At 34.5% G+C, this 13,063-nt stretch overlaps 1 long non-coding RNA gene across 1 annotated transcript; it reads left to right on the top strand.

Moving 5' to 3' along the window:
- The first annotated feature begins 649 nt into the window (after window positions 1-649).
- LOC143055912 (uncharacterized) lies at window positions 650-12,644 on the top strand. The gene is made up of 2 exons (XR_012972167.1): window positions 650-839; window positions 11,427-12,644. It is a non-coding gene; the product is annotated as an uncharacterized LOC143055912 (long non-coding RNA).
- Window positions 12,645-13,063: the final 419 nt, after the last annotated feature.

Genomic DNA, 13,063 nt, shown 5'->3' with positions numbered 1-13,063 from the left:
GTCTCTAGTGTAGAGTTGTCGCATTGGCAATAATACCACACTTGCTTTTTGTTTTATATTAAAACAGGCTTATGAGTTTAAAGTAAGCTATAGGTTAATAAACTAAACAGAAAAAAATCAATTTTGAAAGACCTGCCATTAAAGTCAAATTATTTAAATAACAAACAAAACAAAAAAATATGCCATTCAAAAAACCCATGACGCTGTTCCTGACTTTAGACATGAAATATATGTTATCAATTTTTATTTACATTTTGTACTTTAAAAAACTTGCACTGATTTTAAATTCTTATTCGAAAAATTACTTAAAATGTCAAAATAATTAATTTTATTTGATTACTCAACACAAACCACCTTATTTTTCTATTTGTTTGTTTAACAAGCTTCCTTATATGATAATTATGTCCTAATACATATCTTTCAATTATGTCGACCTTTTTTCTTTTGAATTTACAAATAGCATGATGATTTGAATTAAATATTAAGTAAAGTAAAAGAAACAGCTGACTTGTGTGATGTGATCTACATTGTTTATTAATTAATGGCCCTAACTCTTTTTAGATTTAGTTTGACCCTCTTTTCATGAAACGATAGGTGTAAGTAATGTCAATAGCGTTATACATGTTGTTAGTTGTCGGATATATATTAGGTGATTAATGTATAGTACTACACAATGATGAGTATATTAATAACTAATAGATGAACATATTCTTTCTAAATTATTAGAAGCTTAAGGACAGCTTTTTGACATTTTAGAGAAAAACTTTATTTATCTTTCGAAATGAAGAACTGTATATTAATATCAATCCTCGTTATTGGTGTTGTGACTTTATCTAACGGTAAGATTTAAAATAATTTTTTTCATCAGCTGTTGTTAGACTTTATTGTATTTATTATTAATGTTATTATATATATTTTAAGTATAAAAGTCAAAGATTCCAAATGTTATCCGTTTGTTTTAACGTATTTAATTCATTCTCAAAAGGAAATCAGAACTTGGATAACAAATGATAAAATAAAGTTCGTTTCCTATTATATACGATAATGAACGACACATACTTTTGCTTTTCCAAACTTTTGAAAAATGTTAGTATCCTCAAAACAAAAATTTTGAATAATAGCATGCAAGAGACGATACAGTATATTACATTATAATTTCGCCTACCCTTCCGAAGAACCCGAGATTACCAACAATGTTTGATAGGGTCCGTGTTACTCCATCTTTTGTCTTCCATGTAGTGTTTTGTGGAAATATGTGTCTTGTCCTTGTCTTTCACCGATACTATACAATAAATCGAGGGTGACATATAGTATTGGCTGTTCAAAAAGACGTGGGATTCAAAAGATACTGACAAATGACGTCATGGCAAAAAGCAGTGATTATAATGTATAATGTTCTATACTGTAATACCGCTTTCATGAAAGACATGGTAAATAAAACTTGTAATATTCAAGGAGAATGTTTCTTTTTTATTTTTTTTAGTTAAAAAAAGTCTTGTTTTCCGCAAAGAAGCGTACGGCCGCCCTTAAAAACTTGAACTTTTTTTTCGAAATCTCGATATTCCGAATAACAATTACTCCTTCTATATCACTATACAAATGAAGGTCTGGTATGATTGCCAATAAGACAACTCTTAACAAGAGACCAAATGACATAGAAATTAACAAGCAAAAGTCACCGTACGGCCGCCTTCATCAAATGCACATAACGCAAAGTCAGCTATAAAAGGCCCCGAAATGACAAATGCAAAACACTGTAAATCGAGGCGCTAACGGCCTAATTAATCATAATGTACAAAAAATGAACGAAAAACAAATATGTAACACAGCAAGAAACGACCCCCCCCCCCCCCCCCCCAAAAAACAAAAAAAAACCAACAACAAAACTGGGAAACAGACAGGTGTAACAGAACAACATAAGAACGAACTATAGATGTCTGTTGAAAAGGCTTAACTCATCAGATTGATACAAATATAAGTACATCTCATAATAACACAGGGTACACGTGGTCGGGTACTTGTACATCTCAACAACAAAAAGACACTAAGTACAGATCTAAGAGTACTCGCAGTTACTAGCAGCTAGTTCAAAGCCAATAATAACTAATTTCTGTTTTTGAATTGTTATGAGTTACAATTTATGACTAAAATCAGCAAAGACCCATCGAAACAACATTTGATACAAAAATTTAACAATACTTTTAGATATTTGGATGATATATTGGCTCTCAATAATCACGACTTCAGTATGTACACTAACGAAATTTATCCTGTTGAACTTACTTTAAACTTTAAATAAAGCTAATACTAACAATGACCACTGCCCTTTCCTCGATCTTGATATCTATATCATTAATGGGAAGCTTAATACAAAAAATTATGACAAAAGAGATGATTTTTCATTTCCTATCGTTAATCATCCATACATGTATTTAGATGGTGACGTTCCCTTGTCACCATCTTATGGTGTTTATATATCTCAACTTGTACGATTCGCTCGTGTATGTAGCAACGTATTAATTTTAGCGAGATAAATTTATGTATTACTGAAAAATTATTACACCAGGGTTTTCGATATCACAAACTAGTCAAAACATTTACTAAATTTTATCATCGGTATAAGGAAATAATTCGTAAATATAACTCAACATGCAGACTCTTATACGTTCAGGTATTTCACATCCAATCTTTTATGGTGATATTCTTAACAAAGCACAACAATTTCAGAATTCACCTCAAAAGCTAACAAAACCTTTAAACAGACTTATTAAGAAGGGATACAGTTACGATACTGTTGTAAGGTCATTAAAGATTGCATATGTTGGCTTTAATATTGATTCACTTATAGGGTCTTTGCATCAGATTAAACACATTTATTCTAAAAACAGTTATTGGCATGACACGTGTTATGTTCTTCTCATATATTTCATGATGGTATAATACTAAACCACTAACAGCAGGGATTGTGCTTGATTTTCATATGATGAAGACATAATTTTTCAATCAGTTTAATTGAGGATTGGAGCTGGCATGTCATTAACTGCTAGTAGTCTGTTGTTATTTATATATTATTGTCATTTTGTTTATTTTCTTTTGTTTCATATTCTGACATCGGAATCGGACTTCTCTTAAACTGAGTTTTACTGTGCGTATTGTTATGCGTTTGTTTTTTCTACATTGACTAGAGGTACAGGGGGAGGGTTGAGATCTCAAAAAAACGTTTAACCCCGCCGCAATTTCGTGCCTGTCCCAAGTCAGGAGCATCTGGCCTGTGTTAGTCTTGTATGATTTTTAATTTTAGTTTCTTGTGTATAATTCGGAGTTTAGTATGGCGTCTATTATCACTGAACAATTATACATTTTGTTAAGGGGCCAGCTGATGAAGGACGCCTCCGGGTGCGGGAGTTTCTAGCTACATTGAAGACCCATTGGTGGCCTTCGGCAGTTGTCTGCTCTATGGTCGGGTTGTTGTCGATTTGACACATTTCCCATTTCCATTCTCAATTTTAATACAAATAAATCATTCATCTAAAGCCCAAGTCCCACTAGACCACGATCGCACCACGCTCATCGCGATCTAAAATAAATTCAGATCGTGGTGAGGTTGCAGTGTGAGCGGCATTAAAACGTAAATTTTCGTTGCTTTCACGAAACTACTACGTCCTCATTACGCTTCTACAACGATCCCGCTACGATTATACCACGTTCTCACCGCGCTTATTCTGCGACCTCATTACGCTTATCAAGATCGACCTACGCTTATCACGTTCTCACTACGATCATAGCACGAGTTGTCCGATTGCAACACGATCTTACTACGCTTCTACTGCAATTATAATTCGTTCTTACCACGATTATATTACGTTCATACCGCGATCTTACTACGTTCTCAGCAATAACATCAACAACGTGTTCCATATCATTACAGGTCCATTCCTTCTATTTCTGTGTTCCATATCATTACAGGTCCATTCCTTCTATTTCTGAATAATACGTAGATTTCTCGGAAACAATACAGTTATTCTACCAAAGTATACTAGAACACGTGGGCGTGGTTGTAGGGGCTGATGTAGAGGCAGAAGGAGCTCTGATAGTAATGAATCCTGATCAAACAGAGATGTCGGAACGACCAATCCAACCTTAATTACAACCTATAGCTGATCCATAAAGCTCAAATGACGATATTTTAGTGAACGATAGTAGAGATGACACAGATGTGTCAACGGATATAGGAAGATGTGGTATGAGTGCCAATGAGACAACTCTCCATCCAAGTAACAATTTATAAAAGTAAACCATTATAGGACAATCTATGGCCTTGGCTCAAACCGAACAGCAAGCTATAAAGGGCCCAATAAAATACTAGTGTAAAACCATTCAAACGGGAAAACCAACAGTCTAATCTATATAAAAAGCATGGTTGGGCCGTTTGAGAAAATGGACAAGAAATCCTAATTACATACAGACAAACAAAACCTGGAGAGATTTAATATATCTTATATGTGAAAATGACAAGGAGAATGATGGTCGTAGTATGATCGCATTCAGGTCGTAAGAAGCGTGATGAGGACGACAAGGGTGTGCTAGAATCGTACTATGGTCGTGAACAGCGTGGTATAGTCGTAGTGGAAGCGTAGTTGGGTCGCGATGAGAACGTGATGGTCGTAATAACGTCGCTAAGAGATCGTAGCTCAGTCTCTCCGAATAGAATCCCGCTTTTGCCACGCTCTCGCAACGATGGTACAGCGGTCTTTGCGATCTTTCTACGATCTTAGTGCGCTCTCACTACGCTTCTACTACGACCTGATTTCGTCACGACCGCACCACGATTGTTTTGAACATGTTCAAAGTTGGTCACGCTCATCACGATCTTGAAGACGTCAACACCACCGTGATACGACCTTACTGCGATAGTACTTTTCTCGGTGCTTAGATAACAAAATATCATGCTCGAAACATGAAATACAACATGTTGATTGATTGATTTTGGAGTGCGACAAGGCCTCTATCTGTCATAGTTGTATAAATCAGGCCTTTGTTTTTTGTTTAATATTTGAAAATTTTGGCACATCGTTCCATTTTAGTCGTCCTTACTATATATATGAAGAGTTCAGCTTAATGTTGATGGACATTCAATGACTTCACAGTCAATATTATATATATATATATATATATATATATATATATATATACAACTCGTCTAAACATCAACCCAACAATGTTAGATCTGTAAATTTGCTTTCGCAAATTTTTGGTTCTTCCCTCGCCGGGATTCGAACCCATGCTACTGTGATATCGTGACACCAAATCGCCTGCACTGCAGCCGTCCCGCTAGACCACACGACCACCTGGGCTCTCATTTAAAAGAGCTTTCGCTGGCCGTGTGTTACCTTTCTTCGTCAGTTTTAATCTAGCGGCGTACTACAGTACATGATATATAAGGCATGAAGATGTTATTGTTACAGATCAGCTAAATTATCTATAGTAAAGGATCCTACAAATTAATGTAATATACAGTCACAGAAAATAATTATATTTATAAGTACGTCTGAGTCAGTGACAACTCTACAACAGATGTATCCACCGGATCGCCATCAATGATGGTGATACATGGCTGTGTACATAATGTATATACAACTCGTCTAAACATCAACCCAACAATGTTAGATCTGTAAATTTATGTAATATACAGTCACAGAAAATAATTATATTTATAAGTACGTCTGAGTCAGTGACAACTCTACAACAGATGTATCCACCGGATCGCCATCAATGATGGTGATACATGGCTGTGTACATAATGTATATACAACTCGTCTAAACATCAACCCAACAATGTTAGATCTGTAAATTTGCTTTCGCAAATTTTTGGTTCTTCCCTCGCCGGGATTCGAACCCATGCTACTGTGATATCGTGACACCAAATCGCCTGCACTGCAGCCGTCCCGCTAGACCACACGACCACCTGGGCTCTCATTTAAAAGAGCTTTCGCTGGCCGTGTGTTACCTTTCTTCGTCAGTTTTAATCTAGCGGCGTACTACAGTACATGATATATAAGGCATGAATATGTTATTGTTACAGATCAGCAAATTTACAGATCTAACATTGTTGGGTTGATGTTTAGACGAGTTGTATATACATTATGTACACAGCCATGTATCACCATCATTGATGGCGATCTGGTGGATACATCTGTTGTAGAGTTGTCACTGACTCAGACGTACTTATAAATATAATTATTTTTTGTGACTGTATATTACATTAATTTGTAGGATCCTTTACTATAGATAATTTAGCTGATCTGTAACAATAACATCTTCATGCCTTATATATCATGTACTGTAGTACGCCGCTAGATTAAAACTGACGAAGAAAGGTAACACACGGCCAGCGAAAACTCTTTTAAATGAGAGCCCAGGTGGTCGTGTGGTCTAGCGGGACGGCTGCAGTGCAGGCGATTTGGTGTCACGATATCACAGTAGCATGGATTCGAATCCCGGCGAGGGAAGAACCAAAAATTTGCGAAAGCAAATTTACAGATCTAACATTGTTGGGTTGATGTTTAGACGAGTTGTATATACATTATGTACACAGCCATGTATCACCATCATTGATGGCGATCCGGTGGATACATCTGTTGTAGAGTTGTCACTGACTCAGACGTACTTGTATATATATATATATGTATTTGTTATCCTCCTTCTGGAGAGTATGAATATACATGAATTTAGACAGAAAATATGGTATGATACAAAACTACCATGTTGGTACTGAGAATATGCGTAAAAAATGAATACATTAAATGAATGAATAGACGAAAAAGTTAACTTAAGGGTGCGTTATATATATATGGAAGTGTTTAACGACCTTGACTAGCTAAACAGCCCTCGCACGGTGCGTTGTAAGGGTGTCTTTCGTCATATTGGATTGTTTAAACAGAGAACCTACGGTCCAGATTTTCAGTTGAGTTGGCAAAATTTGATGCAAAAATGTAGATAACTAAGGTGAATTTTCAATTCTAATAAAAAATTGATATGATTCTAAACCTACAAATATTAATATTTTTACAAATGTAGATTATGTTGCTTGATTTTTAAATTGGCATTTTAAGGGGAGATAACTCTGAAATAGTTCATTTTCTGAAGGAATCAACATGGGATTTCCCTATTTTGTATTTTAAAGGAAAAAAAAAACGTACAATGACTATATCTTTTACGTACGGCGACTATATCTGTTCTTTTATATTCTCAAAGCATTTCCAAATGCTACCTGCTCGTATCTTTTATTCACAAGTCTATCATTTAGACACAGGCACTTGTCTCAGAAAAAAATTGGCAATACACGTCCGCAGCAAGTGTTGTTTGTGGTATGTCTAATAAGTTACAAATTTTCCCATGACGTCAATGTCTTGCAAACTCTCTATTGACTTTACGTATGAAATGAAAAAAGATCAGATAACTTCGAGATTCATTTAGACTTTCCCATAGAATTGACCAATCGGAAACCGGGATATACAAGGAGATGTGACGCGTTTATTGCCAATTCTTCAGCGGTTTGCAAAATTATTACGATTGACATACTTTGGTAGGATTTCTACGGATGATTCCGACAACAAATGTAGGCATGTTATACAACATTGTAAAGATAAATCAATTTAGATTTACGATATAACAAGTTTTAGTGGGGTTGACAGCCTATAAAGCGGCATATAACGGAACTTCGTCACCACCTGACATTTTTCTAAAATGCAAGTTAAGTACCTTGTGTTATAATAAGGTATATAGGAAATTTTTTTCTGAGACAAGTGCCTGTGCATTTAGATTAGATTCTAATCACATAAATTAAAAAGATGTTTTTTCCCCCTGTATAATCTATACAAAATGTACTATTTTGGCAATGTAAGCTGTAGCTTGCGAAAAAGCGACTTATCATTTTTGTTACATTTTTTATCATATATATCAATGTATACTTCGTTTTTGCAAAGTATGAACAAATTCTATCATTTTTGGCTCACCTTGCCCGAAGGGCCAAGTGAGCTTTTCCCATCACTTAAAGTCCGTCGTCCGTCGTCCGTCGTTAACTTTTACAAAAATCTTCTCCTCTGAAACTACTGGTCCAAATTAAACCAAACATGGCCACAATCATCATTGGGGTATCTAGTTTAAAAAATGTGTCCGGTGACCCGGCCAACCAACCAAGATGGCCACTATGGTTAAAAATAGAACATATGGGGTACAATGCAGTTTTTGGCTTATAACTCAAAAACCAAAGCATTTAGAGCAAATCTGACGTGGGGTATAATAATCTATTAGGTCAAGATCTATCTGCCCTGAAATTTTCAGATGAATCGGACAACCCGTTGTTGGGTTGCTGCCCCTGAATTGGTAATTTTAAGGAAATTTTACTGTTTTTGGTTATTATCTTGAATATTATTATAGATACAGATAAACTGTAAACAGCAATAATATTCAGCAAAATAAGATTTACAAAAAAGTCTACATGACCGAAATGGTCAGTTGACCCCTTTAGGAGTTATTGCCCTTTATGATCAATTTTTAACCATTTTTCGTAAATCTTAGTAATCTTTTACAAAAATCTTCTCCTCTGAAACTACTGGGCCAAATTAATCCAAACTTGGCCACAATCATCATTGGGGTATCTAGTTTAAAAAATGTTTGGGGTGATCCTGCGAACCAACCAAGATGGCCGCCATGGCTAAAAATAGAACATAGGGGTAAAATGTAGATTTTGGCTTATAACTCTAAAACCAAAGCATTTAGAGCAAATCTGACGTGGAGTATAATAATCTATTAGGTCAAGATCTATTTCCCTGAAATTTTCAGACAAATCGGACAACCCGTTGTTGGGTTGATGCCCCTGAATTAGTAATTTTAAGGAAATTTTGCAGTTTTTGCTTATTATCTTGAATATTATTATAGATAGAGATATATTGTAAACAGCAATAATGTTCAGCAAAGTAAGATCTACAAATAAGTCAACATGACCAAAATTGTCAGTTGACCCATTAAGGAGTTATTGCCCTTTATAGTCAATTTTTAACCATTTTTCTAAAATTTTAGTATTCTTTTAAAAAATCTTCTCCTCTGAAACTACTGGGCCAAATTTAACCAAACTTGGCCACAATCATTATTTGGGTATGTAGTTTAAAAAATGTTTACGGTAACTCAGCCAACCAACCATGATGGCCGCCATGGCTAAAAATAGTACATAGGGGCGAAATGTAGATTTTGACTTATATCTCTGAAACCAAAGCATTTAGAGCAAATCTGACAGGGGATAGATTGTTTATCAGATCAAAATCTATCTGCCCTGAAATTTGCAGACAAAACAGACAACCTGTTGTTGGGTTGCAGCCCCAGAATTAGTAATTTTAAGGAAATTTTGCAGTTATTATAAAAGATAAACTGTAGACAGTAATAATGTTCAGCAAAGTAAGATCTACAAATAAGTCAACATGACCAAAATTGTCAGTTTACCCCTTAAGGAGTTATTGTCCTTTATAGTCATTTTTTAACAATTTTCATAAATTTGTAATTTTTTGTAAATTTTTAGAATATATTTTCAACTGTAATTACTGGGCCAAGTTCATTATAGATAGAGATAATTGTAACAAGAAGAATGTCCATAATCTACATTTCTAATGCTATGTGTTTCTACATTCCTATGTGAAAAAAAAAATAAGAAAATAAATTGTTATAAATCATCAATGTTGTACGTTAAAACAGGTAATTGTTTGTTTTAAAAGTGCACTGGCCGCATGTTTATTGGTTGACTGACTCGTACCTTTTGGTACCTATAGCATGTAAAACAATGGCATGCACTGTCACTTATTGTTGTATTCCACCAATCATATCTTTTCATTGTCGGACTTCAAATCTGATTTGACAATGCATAAAAGGAAAACTTATATAACAAAAAGTAATGTTCTTTTAATCTATTGTAATTGTAAATAACGAAAAGGTGACAAAAAACTAAAAGATGTCATTAATAAGCTATTTATTGCATTTCATTGTCATGTGAACATGTCACTTCGTGTTATTGTTGATATTTACAAACTTTGCTATGGTATTTTGAGTATTTATAGCAAAATAAGACTACTTATTAACTTTTACAAGTTTTCTATTGGTCTAAAAACCTTGTCCTGGAATGTAGGAAACACATATTACAGATTATTAGTTCTTGGTTTACTTTGACAGTTTATATGACCTCGGTAATTGGGTTGTTGTCTCTAGGATTTTTATATATTTTACTTCGGTCGGCCATGTCTTATTTGTATTTTCCTCTAAAATTAAATCTTACCATCCACATACGAAGAAAAAGAACACTCACTGAATATCTTAAACATGCCCCATTGATATCAATATTATAAAATGAATAATGAATAATGAAATAGTTTATGTTTCATTATTCAAATTGAAGCGGTGAATAGTGAAATAAATATAAAAAAAATTGACTGTGACACTAAAGCTATATCCTGATACGCAATGCCCATAAGAGTGTTTATGGAAGACCTAAATGCCACCATATGCGTAAAAATGAGGAAACAGCCAATTTTGAATAATGAAATGGATATTTTGAATAATGGAATGGACTGCTATGACCCTTCAGCCCCTAATTACAGATATATATTATACCTCAATCGAAAGCTTATCAAGAGAGAAACGAAAGGTATATAGTCAGTATGTTCCGCAACGCACATTAGAGAAGTAACGAAGGACTTAAATATCGAAATACGCGTGAACATTGAGAAATAGCCAATTTTGAATAATGAAATGGATATTTTGAATAATGGAATGGACTGCTATGACCCTTCAGCCTCTAACCTGTTGTTGGGTTGCAGCCCCAGAATTAGTAATTTTAAGGAAATTTTGCAGTTATTATAAAAGATAGAGATAAACTGTAAACAGTAATAATGTTCTATGAATAATGGACGTACTTCAGCGTGATACCCGTTTAAAAAAACCATTTATGACTGTTCTATTTTTCAGCTAACAATATACTGTAACAAAAAACGTATTTCTATTTCTTTATATATACCGTGAAACCTGGCTAAACCGAATCCTGCATGAACCAAAAACCTGTGTAAACCAAACATGTTCTTAAGCACCGTCATATTAAATTGTATGCGTTGTGAACCTTATAAAACTGAACATTGTAGAAATGTGTGCCGCGTTAATCTTGTCTTATTTATAAATTTTGTATTTAAACTAGAAATAGAATTGTTTAGAAACTAAACAAAGCATTGAAAAAACAATAAAAACAAGTCAAATTTATCCAAAACGCTTGTTGTAAATAAACTCATCTTAGATGCCAGGATTACAAATACTAATTGTTAATTTGAAGTGAAATTTTACAACAAGATCACAAAATAATTTTGTTTTTTTTTCATTATTTTTTATTCTAGGCATACCAGTCGCACCAGTAAAGAAAGACACCGTTCCTACCAGTCCGATAAATACAGAAAAACATGCAAATACATTTTCAACAAAAAAGAAAAAGACAAACGACTTTTCTTATATAAACGCAATAGCTGAGAAGAATGGGGTGAACATGAAGGAGTTTTCTTATAAAAATCAAAATTTTATTAATTCATTGAAAACAAAATTGAATTCTGGGAATCAAGATAAGCTGAAGTTTTCCTACACTGAGGCTTTGAAGAAATACGTTCAAGCCCATGGTAAACGTCAAGGTACAAAGCAAATCACTTCTGTGGCAAATTTAATGAAAATTTTAGACGTCGTCAAAGCAGATGTTGGACATCCTGCTGTTAATAAAGCCATAGTTGCGAAAAATACTATAGCTTCAATTCAAAGTCCCCAGACTGTAAACTCTTTTGGAAATCAGCAGCTCGGTATCTCAAACAATAACGCTGCGTCACAGCAGTCCAGTATCTCAAACAATAACGCTGCTTCAAAGCAGTCCAGTATCTCGTACAATAACGTTGCCACAAAGCAGTCGGGTATCTCAAATAATAACGTTGCTTCAAAGCAGTCGGGTATCTCACATAATAACATTGCTCAAAAGCAGTCCAGTATTTCATACAATGGATTCGCTTCAAAGCAGTCCGGTATCTCATACAACAACGTTGCATCAAAGCAATCCGGTATCACATACAATAACGTTGCTGCAAAGCATTCCGGTATCTCATACGACAATGCTGCTTCAAAGCTGTCCGGTATTTCAAACAACAACGTTGCTTCAAAGCAAATAGTGATATCTGCCGCAGGAACTCCTAAACCTATTCAGCAGTCTACCCTACCCACAAAAACCACGACTGAACAACAGGAAACGGAAGCCCCCGACTCAGAACAAACAGCAACAACCATGTCATCGATAGGTCAACAATCCCGATGTTATTGTATGGAAAAATGTTTGAGCAGTACAGTTTCAGAGGGACAATGTGGCAAACCAAACTCTTCGGGTATCCGAAAGTCAAAGTGTTGCACTCCAAAAGGAGGTGGATCTAGTATCGAAGTAGGCGAAGCGGAAGAAGAATTAGAGTGAAGTAAAATGATTTATACAGAAATAAAAAATGTCATCCATTCAAAATGGGGAAAAACACTATAGTATACTGTGTATGTCTACTATTGTTATGTCGAATAAAATGAACCTACACCTTTGATTGTCGATATTCATAATAGAAATATTCAATAACTGGCAAATAACAACACCGATAAAGTGCATGTTAAATGATAAGGTCATCTCAGCATTTACTGTAGGCAATATGCAAGATAGAAAAAAAACTATATTAATTTTACTACAGGTGTATGATGGATTATGGCTTGGTTTTTGCTTTACACCCAGTAGCAAATATTTCAAGCATGTTCATGATGATGACTTGTAATACATTTGAACAATATTTGCATGTGTCTGTAAAACTAACCATGACTTATCTTTTTTTTTTGTAAAGTATTTGTTCATTAAAAAAAGTCTGAGGAAACGAAAGGCTTTTTTTTTAAATCTTTATTAAATATTTTATAGTAGACAGAAAAGACTAAATAATGCAACAAAAAGCATTTGATCGATATCCATTTAAAAAAA

Source organism: Mytilus galloprovincialis, chromosome 13 (assembly GCF_965363235.1).
Source record: "Mytilus galloprovincialis chromosome 13, xbMytGall1.hap1.1, whole genome shotgun sequence".
NCBI lineage: Eukaryota > Metazoa > Mollusca > Bivalvia > Mytilida > Mytilidae > Mytilus > Mytilus galloprovincialis.
The sequence above is the reverse complement of the archived record's forward strand: the minus strand, read 5'-3'. Positions and strand labels throughout refer to the sequence as shown.